Source organism: Microtus pennsylvanicus, chromosome 2 (genome assembly GCF_037038515.1).
Source record: "Microtus pennsylvanicus isolate mMicPen1 chromosome 2, mMicPen1.hap1, whole genome shotgun sequence".
NCBI classification, from domain to species: Eukaryota; Metazoa; Chordata; class Mammalia; order Rodentia; family Cricetidae; genus Microtus; species Microtus pennsylvanicus.
The window spans coordinates 144961453-144970934 of NC_134580.1; the positions used below are offsets into that span (position 1 = coordinate 144961453).

The following is a 9482-nucleotide window of genomic DNA, read 5'->3' on the forward strand; positions in this document are numbered from 1 at the left end:
ATAAAAAAATCCTGCCCCAAAACACCTCCCCCACTAAATAAGAAAAAAAGATAAAGCCAGGGAGATGGCTCTGTTGGTAAAGGCATCGAGTGCCAAGCTGCGTTCAATTCCCTGTGTTCTGTGTTCAAGTCCCAGGACCAACAAGGTAACAGGAAAAAGCTCACTCCCAGCATCTGCCCTCTGACCTCGGTTGTGTTCCAGGGTCCGTACACCCATTCAGACAAACCAGAAAATGTGACGGACAAAGAAAAAGTGAAGACACTTTCTTATTATGGAAATTTTTAGTACAGATTAACTATTATGTGATACCAACAAACTATCTGTAAAATATATAGCATGTGCAAAATTCTCTAATAATTTATAACTATATATATTTAGAGATTTATACAGAAACCTATAGAAAACTGGAACGATAAATAAGAGCAGTTATTAAATAAACCTTTGTGCACTCCATTCTGGGCTCTTGTGGGTCTTTTGTTTTTTGTTTGTTCTTTTTTTTTTTTTAATTTTCTTTCTTGTGGACCTCTTTAATACGCCTACAAATAACTTATAATATTTTGCCAAATTAAAAAACAAAGAAAAAAATTTTCCCAAATTATAAGAGATTTGAAACATTTGTGATTAACACATTGAAATTGTAGAACCGGGTTGGGTTTGGCGAGGACTGTTCTATTTTTGCTAGTCTAAATACACACATACACTTCAGATTTGTTCAGAATATCTCTAAACAGTCTTCTTTTTCAATAGTGGGATATGAATAACCTTGTCTCTACTTCCTGGTTTTCTAATTATTTCCCATAAACCTGCCGGGAACAGCCTTTGAAAGGAAAGATGTCTTTGCTCAAAACAAAAATCTATCCTGGTGAGATGCTTTCCCTGTAAGGAAGCCCTACTGACTGAAAACCGATGCCTGTTACCGGTGCATGCGATGTTCTCTGTGCCATCAGAACTATGCTGTAAATACGATCAGATGATAAAAGCGCAAGCTGCCGTGGGGAACCCTTCCAAAGATCAGGAACCATTTAAACCGGCACACGCACGCAGGCAGGCACACACACGCTGCGCCTCCTTCCTGCTTCTTAAATGTTAGCTGGCAACAGCAGCCTGGTTTTCTCTCTAAACTTCCACGCAGTAAGCAGAGAGCTGGGCAGAGTTCTACATACCTCGGTGCTGACTCAGAAAGGAAAGGTTCCACATTCCTTAATTAGCAGTATCAGAAGCAGTCCACTTCCGCCAGAGCAGTTCCCATTTCGCCCAACGCACAGCGTGCTCAACACACCACAGGTCCACATACGGGACAATGGGGAAAAGCCTAAAACAGACTGCGCGGCTTAATTTATTGCGTTCTACTCTATTCTGAGTCACACACCATTCTCTTGTTCTTCATGCTTACCAGAAGAAGCTTCAAGACTTCAGACATACCCCATGTGTCTGGAGATCACAGTAAGGAATAGATAATTACTCGATCAATTTGAAAATACAGCTGTCTTGGCAGGGTCTGGTGCTGCACGCCTTGAATCGCAGTACTCCAGAGGCAGAGGCATGGGGATTTCTGTGAGTCTGAAGCCAGTGTAGTCTACAAAGAGAGTTCCAGGCCAGCCAGGGCTACATCGTGAGACACGGTCAAAATAATAAATAATAAAAACAGCTTCCTCAGCTATTCATAGGCAAATGATACTAAGCCTGGTGGCCAGAAGTTTCCTTTTTAGTACCAGTTACTGGAATCAACTCTATGTCTTCTGAAGACAAAGCCTTGAGGAAGATTGCCAAGCAAGATTACCTGGCCGTCCTAGGTGGCATATTTGATCAGATTGGGAAAATAGGTGGCAAAACTACTGTAAATTAAAGGGAAAAAAATCATATTTTCACAGAATATTTTTCCTTGTAAATACTGGATTTGAATACAGCACAATTACTTCGGATAGAGTTCAGAGGGGTTTGTTATGCGTTGTGTTTCGCCTTCTGTAGTTTTTTGTTTGTTTCAAAAAAAACAACAATAAAAAAAAAAAAAACAGGTCTCACTGGGTTAGCCCCAGCTGGTGGAACCTTGTGGTAATTCTTCTACTTCAGCCCCTAAAATGGAATTACAGTCAACCTCAAAAGGACTAGGTTTTCGAGGAAGGACCACAACTCCTGCCCAGAGTTTTTGTGTGGATTTGTTTGTTTGTTTTTGTTTTTCAAGACACGGTTTCTTTAAGGCCAGAGTGCTGGGATCCAGCCAGACCAGAGCTTTTTAAGTGATAGAGGTTGACCCAAAGGAGACAGATTTATCAGGCTTTTTTTAAACTGGTAAACTATTTTGAAAAATATCAGTTTGTACATTGGTAGAGCCCATTTCCCCGACATACTGCGTTCTGTGGTCCTTCTGTATGTGTTCATCTGTTCATTTAGAGACAAGGTATTCCCTCAGGCTGGTCTGGAGCTTGTGATCCCCCTGCCTAACCAGTGTGCACCTTCACGCTGCCACGTGTCCTCATTTACTTGTTCTTCCTCAAACGGTGTGTTTTCCTTCTGGTAGATTTCTGTTTGCTTTAGCTGTGAATAAGGCAGAATGATTTGTAGCAGTAATCTCCGCACTTAGAAGACAGAGGCAGGCCGGGCGGTGGTGGCTCACACCTGTAATCCCAGCACCCAGGCAGAGGCAGGCGGATCTCTGTGAGTTCGAGGCCAGCCTGGTCTACAAAGGGAGTTCCAGGACAGGCTCCAAAGCTACAGAGAAACCCTGTCTCGAAAAACCAAAAAAAAAAAAAAAAAAAAAAGAAGAAGAAGAAGAAGAAGAAGAAGACAGAGGCAGAAGGAGACCAGCCAGGACTACACGGCAAGGCCATGTCTCAAAAAGAAAACACACAAGCACACACACGTTTAAACCAGACATGGAGGCACATGCCAATTGGTAAGGAGGATTGAATAAAGATTTAATAGAGTCAGCCCTCTTGGAAATATTGGAAGATCTTGCCTCCAAACAAGAACATTTAGGTTGGGTGTGGTGGCACACGCCTTTAATCCTGGGCAATGGCAGGTGGATCTTCTACATAGCAGGTTTCAGGCGAAAGCCAGGTAGTGAGGCCAAATTTCAAAAGAATAAAAGAATATATATACATATATGTATATATGGACATATACATACACACATGTGTTTTACATATATACCTTATATGCACATATCTAAAATAGAGTTATTTTATTTTATCTGTTTTTCTTTTAACTTATTTTGAGGCAGAGTTTTGCACTGTGACCCAGAATGACCTAGAATTCAACAATTGTTCTGCCTCTACCTTTCCGGTGCAGGGAATTATAGGTGTGAGCTTCCCTGCCCCTCTGAAATATATTTACTTAACATAAGAACTATGTGAGGCCGGTTGTAGTGGCGCACGCCGGTAGGATTTGCTGAAGGAGGCAGAGGCAGGAGGATCACGAGTTCGAGGCCAGCCTGGGCTACACATTTAAAAAAAAAAAACTATGTGAGGTTTAACAGACATAACTGCGGCAAGCCAATGGCCTCGGTGAGCTGAATTAAGGACGTACATTAACAGTTGAACGCCAGTTTAGAATGTTAACAACCAGCACCAAAATGAATAAACATGTATATAGATAAATAAATGGATAGATTAATGAATGGATCCTGGAATTTTTATACTGGGGGGTCAAGTAAAACCCATAGTTTATCACTTGCCCTGACTCAGTTTCCCTTGTAAGACACAATCATAGGCCAATTTAGTACATTACTAGACAAAATCCTTAACCAAAGACATGAAATCGTTCAATGTCAGAGAAATCCAGCTTGAAATGAAATTGATCTAACCAGACGCCGGGGCGATAGTGGCGCACGCCTTTAATCCCAGCACTCGGGAGGCAGAGGCAGGCGGATCTCTGTGAGTTCGAGACCAGCCTGGTCTACAGAGCTAGTTCCAGGACAGGCTCCAAAGTCACAGAGAAACCCTGTCTCAAAAAAAAAAAAAAAAGAAATTGATCTAACCAATATGTGATATGTGGGAGAAAATACTTGCATCTAACAGAAATTTTGCTCATCAAAAAAAAAAAAAAAGATTTGGTTGGTTGGTGCACATGCTTTTTTCCCAACACTTGGGAGGTAGAAGCAGGTGGATCTCTGAGTTTGAGGCCAGCCTGGTCTACCCAGAGAGTAGCCAGAGCTACAAAGAAACCCTGTCTCCTAAACAGAAGTAAACAATAACAATGCTGGAATCTGAATTAACTCTCAGAACTGACTCCTACCCCTGTGGATTAGAAAGCATTTTGTCTTTTTTTAATAAAGGCTAGTTAGGGATTTTATTAAAACTATTTTAATGTAAACCTAAAGATGAGGGTTAGGAGGAAAGGGGGCCGCCCAGAAGTATGGGTACATTTTCCTCAAGAGAGAAGAGCTAGAAACCAGTTTTTACCCTGTTCTTTATTTTTCCAAAGCTACTGAAAACCTTTCAGCTCTCTGCATTCCCAGGTTAAGCAGGACGTGTCGACCCTCAGGGAGACACAAAATGCAGACCTAGAATGCATCAAAGATTTCTTTTCTTTTGTTTTGGTTTTGGTTTCTTGGGACAGGGTTCCTCTGTGTAACCTGTCCTAAAACTGGCTTTGTAGACCTTGAACTCACACAGAGATCTGCCTGCCTCTACCTCTGCCTCCTGAGCGCTGGGATTAAAGGCATGTGCCAACACAGCAGTTATGATTCAAAGCTTTGAGAACTTCATGTCCCTGGGATCCATCCGAAGCAATGTAAAATAACAACAGCAATAAATAACAATAATAATAATAATTATCATTTTATTTTATTTTATTGATATTTATTGAGCTCTACATTGAGCCCTCCTTGCCTCTCCCCTTCCCCCTTCAATCCTCCCCCAAGGTCCCCATGCTCCCAATTTACTCAGGAGATCTTGTCTTTTTCTACTATCTACTTCCCATGTAGATTATATCTATGTAAGTCTCTCTTGGTGTCCGCATTATAGTCTAAATTCTCTGGGATTGTGGTTTGTAGGCTGGCTTTCTTTGCTTTATGTTTAAAAATATTATTATTATTACTTATATATATAATATAAAATATTATTATTATACAGTCAGGAGCTGCAGAATAGTTGCCTACTATGCACAAAGCCCTGGCACCACATATATAGTAATCCAAACCTTTAATCCCAGTGCTAGGGAGTTGGAAACAAAAGATTTAGAAGTTCTAGAGATTTACAGCGTAGTTGAAATCCGCCCGGGCTCCTTGAGATCTTGTCCCCAGAAATTAATTAATTAACTCTATGCTTTATTGTCTAGGACACAAGGACACCTACCACAGCTGGTAGATTCTGTTCTGCTCATCTAGAATCCAGTGGGAACCGTGCTCACCGGCAGGTAGTCATCCGTTGAAGCACTCTTAGCTCAGGCACTCTCTGCTCCTTTGCCAGGCCGTGGTGCCTGCTTGAACTGCTGATGTTGTCCCGACTGTTAGATAGCAACCTGGGGCCTCCTGGCCCTACTGATATCCCCTCACCTATCTTCATTGGTTGAGGTTATTTCCTTAGTCACAGACTGGCAGTTAATTGGGAGGCTGTCAATAGGAGCTATGAAAATAACGAATTATTTAACCAAGAACGTAAAGTAAATATACGCTCTTTCTTTGGGGGAAACCTGTGAGTTGTTGTTGTTGTTGTTGTTTTTCTGTTCCTTAAGTTTTGGGTGGTTGTCAGGATAGTGACCTGCTGTTTGCATCTTTCCCAGGGCATTTGGAGGTTTAAGCCCTCTGCAAACATTTGCATTACTGACCAGACAGCAGCACTTAATATCTTCGGGGCTTCCTAAGATTGGAAAGAGGAGGCGAGAGCTTAGGGAAATTTGGCAAACAAGCCTGTCATAATCTGGCAAGGAAGTGCTGAGCAACAGTTTCTGGGTCTGAGTTTATTGGAACATTTGAAAGCAATTAAAATATCTTTTTCTCCCCACTTATTTTTGTATGTTTTGAAGCACACACAAGCGTAGAATTGAAAACTGCTTTTACAGTGGAAATGAGTTATCAAGCTGATCAGAGATGTTTCTACCACCACGGTAGACTGTCTATAATTCATTCTCCTACGTTCTAATGGTCCCTAGAAGACTATCTGCCTTGCAGCAGTAGCACATGCCTGCAGATGGGAGGCAGATCTCTACCCCAAGGCTGGCCTGCTCTGCTCTACACAGTGAGTTCCAGGACAGCCAAAAGAACAAAAAAACTAACAAACAACCAAACAAAAAGTTAATATTTCTTTCAACCCAACACTCAGGAGGCAGAGGCTAGAAGACCAGTTTAAGGCCAGCCTAATCTACATAGTGAGTTCCAGGTCAACTAAGGCTATGTAGATTGTCTTAAACCAAAATAAACAAACAAACAAACAAAAACACAAGTACTTGGTGAAAGTCTGTAATCCTACCAGTCTGCAGGTGAAGACAGGAGAATCAGAAGTTCAAAGCCATCATCTGCTACAAAACAAGTTGAGCCTCAGCTATGTCAAACCTTTCTCGAAAATAAGTCATCACTGACAGAGAGAGCTCTTGCCCACCATCCAAGAGACCCTTGGTTCAATTCATGACACAGCAAAAATTAAAATAAAATACCCAGAAGACGGTGGGCACACACCTTAATCCCAGCATTGGGGAGGCAGAGGCAGGTGGACCTATGAGTTTGAGGTCACCCTGGTCTACAGAGTGAGTTCCAGGAAAGGCTCCAAAGCTACAGAGAAACAAAAATAACGATAATAATTAAAATAAAATATAAATAAGTTGTTGAGAATTATGTATGTGTATATATCTGTGTGTGTGGGGGCTCTTGTGCCATGGCCTACATGGGGGTCAGAGGTTCTCCCTCTCCTTCCACCATACTGGTGCTAGGAACATAATTCATCTGTCTCCTCAAGAAGCCGGTTATGCACTGAGCCCTAACACCAGCTGGTCCTTGCTTAGTCTAAGTCTGGCGTTAACTGACCTGTACTGTAGCCTTGCTTTAGAGTAAAGCTTTGTTCTTTCTTTCATTTTTGTTTTGTTTCTGAGACAGGGTCCACTACATTGTTCAGTTTGTAGACCCAGACTGGAAGTAACCAAGAGCCACCTGGCCTGCTTCTGCTCTGAATAAAGTTTGTCCCTTTGCAGAAATAAATAAATAAATACTTTCACAATTAAATCCATTCTCTTCTTTGAATAACCTCCTTTGCTCATCCTGGTGTGTTCTTGAACCATTTCCAATACATACATGATAATTTCAGGTTTTTTGTGGTTTTGTTTCTTATTGCCTTTTTTTTCTCCCACAAACTACCAAAGGTTCTGGTTTGCCTTGCCGGGATTAAAGAAGCACTAGGTGTAAAGGAAAACGCACAGCTGCGGTCTCCCGGGTGCCCTCGCTCTTGCCCGTGTCTAGCTTGCGGAAACGTGCAGCGACCCTCTTCGACCTTGGCTCCACGCAGAGGCAAAGCTCGCGAGTGGAAACGGAACCAATCCCGACCTAACCCGGCAGTCCCTGGGGACAAAAAGTGCGGTTGTGCAATTTTCTCAGTAAGATGACCCGAGGCCAGTGGCGTGTGCGCCGGTCACACTGGAGACTGTTTCTCGTGTGTTTTGGATTCTCCACAGTCAGCACTTAGGGCCTGTGACCGTCGTCTTCGGCGACTGTATTTTGAGAACGTGTGGTGGAAATTGGGATTTTTTTTTCTTCTTCCTCCTCCCCTCCCCACCCTTCTTCTGCCTTCAAAACAAGATAAGCCTGTATGCAAATAGATTCCGAGTAACCTTAGACATATCCTCAACCTTATTTATTGAATTACAGAGTCTTCCCAAATAATTTCTATTTGCATACCTATAACATTACCAATATTCCACGTATGAATCACTGACGACGGCTCTGGATTTATGCTTCCAAACTGCTAGAAGCCACACTAAAGGGGAAATGGGCGGCCTCTGTTGTCAGCCTTACAAGTCACAAAACAGACAGGATATCTTAAAAATCTTTCTCTCTCTCTTGCATTTTTAAAATTAATTTTTCTAGAATCGCAAAGAAAGTGAGGGTTTCCTTGTGGCATTTTCATATTCCTGTGTCACGACATTTAGTTCTTATTGGTTCAGGGATATTTAGGGAACTTTTAACATTGAAGTGAGAACTGGGTGGGGGATGTGACTCAGTAGCAGGGTGCTTGCCTGACTTGCCACAAAAATAAATTTATTAAATTAAAAAAAAAAGATGGAATTGTGGCCAAATGATTTAAAAGTAACATTTGAAATAGTTTTATTCATGTAGTTTATCTGTTTAAAGAAACATACAGTGTGTCATTCCTGTAAACATAGTTGCTCTCCTTCTGGGGTTAAAAACACTAGTTTCAGCAGTCAGGTCTTCAATCTCAGCACTCGGGAGGCAGAGGCAGGAAGAGTGAGTTTGAGGCCAGTCTGGTCTACCAGAGCTAGTGCCAGCACGGGTTCCAAAGCTACAGAGAAACCCTGTCTCAGGAAAAACAAACAAACAAAAAACCAAACAAAGAAAAGCACTAGTTCCTCGAGGAGAAAGTGTACTTTTATTTGTTGAATGGTGTAAGATGGAAAGACATCCCTCACCCACCTGCTATAAACAGCCCTTAGTTAAACCCATTGGGTAATAAACAAAACAGAATGCATGTGTAAAAGTAAAAGGGGTCTTTTTGGAAGGTGAGAGAGTGGGGGTGAGGAAGGGACAGAGGAGGTAAGGAGTGAGTAAATAGGGCCAAATGCATTATATACATGTATTAAAAGGTCATAATACAACTCATCTTTATAAATAATTAATATATGCCAATCTAAAGGACAAACTAGTGAACAACTCTATGACAAGAAAACTAGAAAAATAATAAATAAATAGAAAAACCAAAAAAGGAAAATAAAAAGAACGACAGCCTCAAAGCGTTTGTCAGAGAGAGACAGAGAGACAGAGACAGAGAGACAGAGCAGGAAGCCAGCAGGAGGGAGTGTGTGACAGTTTTCTTTTCAAGAGCCCACGGTATCGGGTGAATGAACTCCCTCTGCAGGATGTAAACACGCAGCCCGGGATGCCTGGTTGCTCCCAGAGCTCCTGGCTGTTTCAAAAGCTTCCCAAAGCCAGTTCTTCTCCAAAGCCAATTACGGCGCTTTTCTGAAGGGAAACAAGGGAAACACTGACTCCCTCATGAAATCATCAAGATTTCGAAACCTGCTTACACCATTCTCTCTCTCTCTCTCTCTCTCTCTCTCTCTCTCTCTCTCTCTCTCTCTCTCTCTCTCTCTCTCTCTCTCTCTCTCTCTCTCTCTCTCTCTCTCTCTTCCTCTCTTTCTCTCTATGTCAAAAGCAGACGGTAGCCTAAACCGGCAGACACTGTTCCAGATTTGCTCAGGACTGGGATGGCTGGGGGAGGGGGAGAATGCGGAGGAGGGGAGGATCCAGCAAAGGCAGAAGCTCAAAACCTCCCCTTACCCTGCTGGTCCCCCACGGAGGGGCTTATCTCTATTTCTCTGGG

At 42.2% G+C, this 9482-nt stretch overlaps 1 protein-coding gene across 2 annotated transcripts in view; it reads right to left on the reverse strand.

The window, feature by feature from the left end:
- Znf217 (zinc finger protein 217) overlaps window positions 1-5316 on the reverse strand; it is a 46038-nt gene extending 40722 nt beyond the window's left edge. Inside the window, exon 1 of one of the 2 annotated variants that reach the window (XM_075963179.1) lies at window positions 5295-5316. The gene's annotated coding sequence lies outside the window, so the exon portion shown is untranslated. Of the gene's footprint in view, window positions 1-1163; window positions 1183-5294 lie in introns of those variants that run through there. The other variant, XM_075963180.1, reaches the window with a different exon arrangement.
- Between the last annotated feature and the right edge of the window lie 4166 nt (window positions 5317-9482).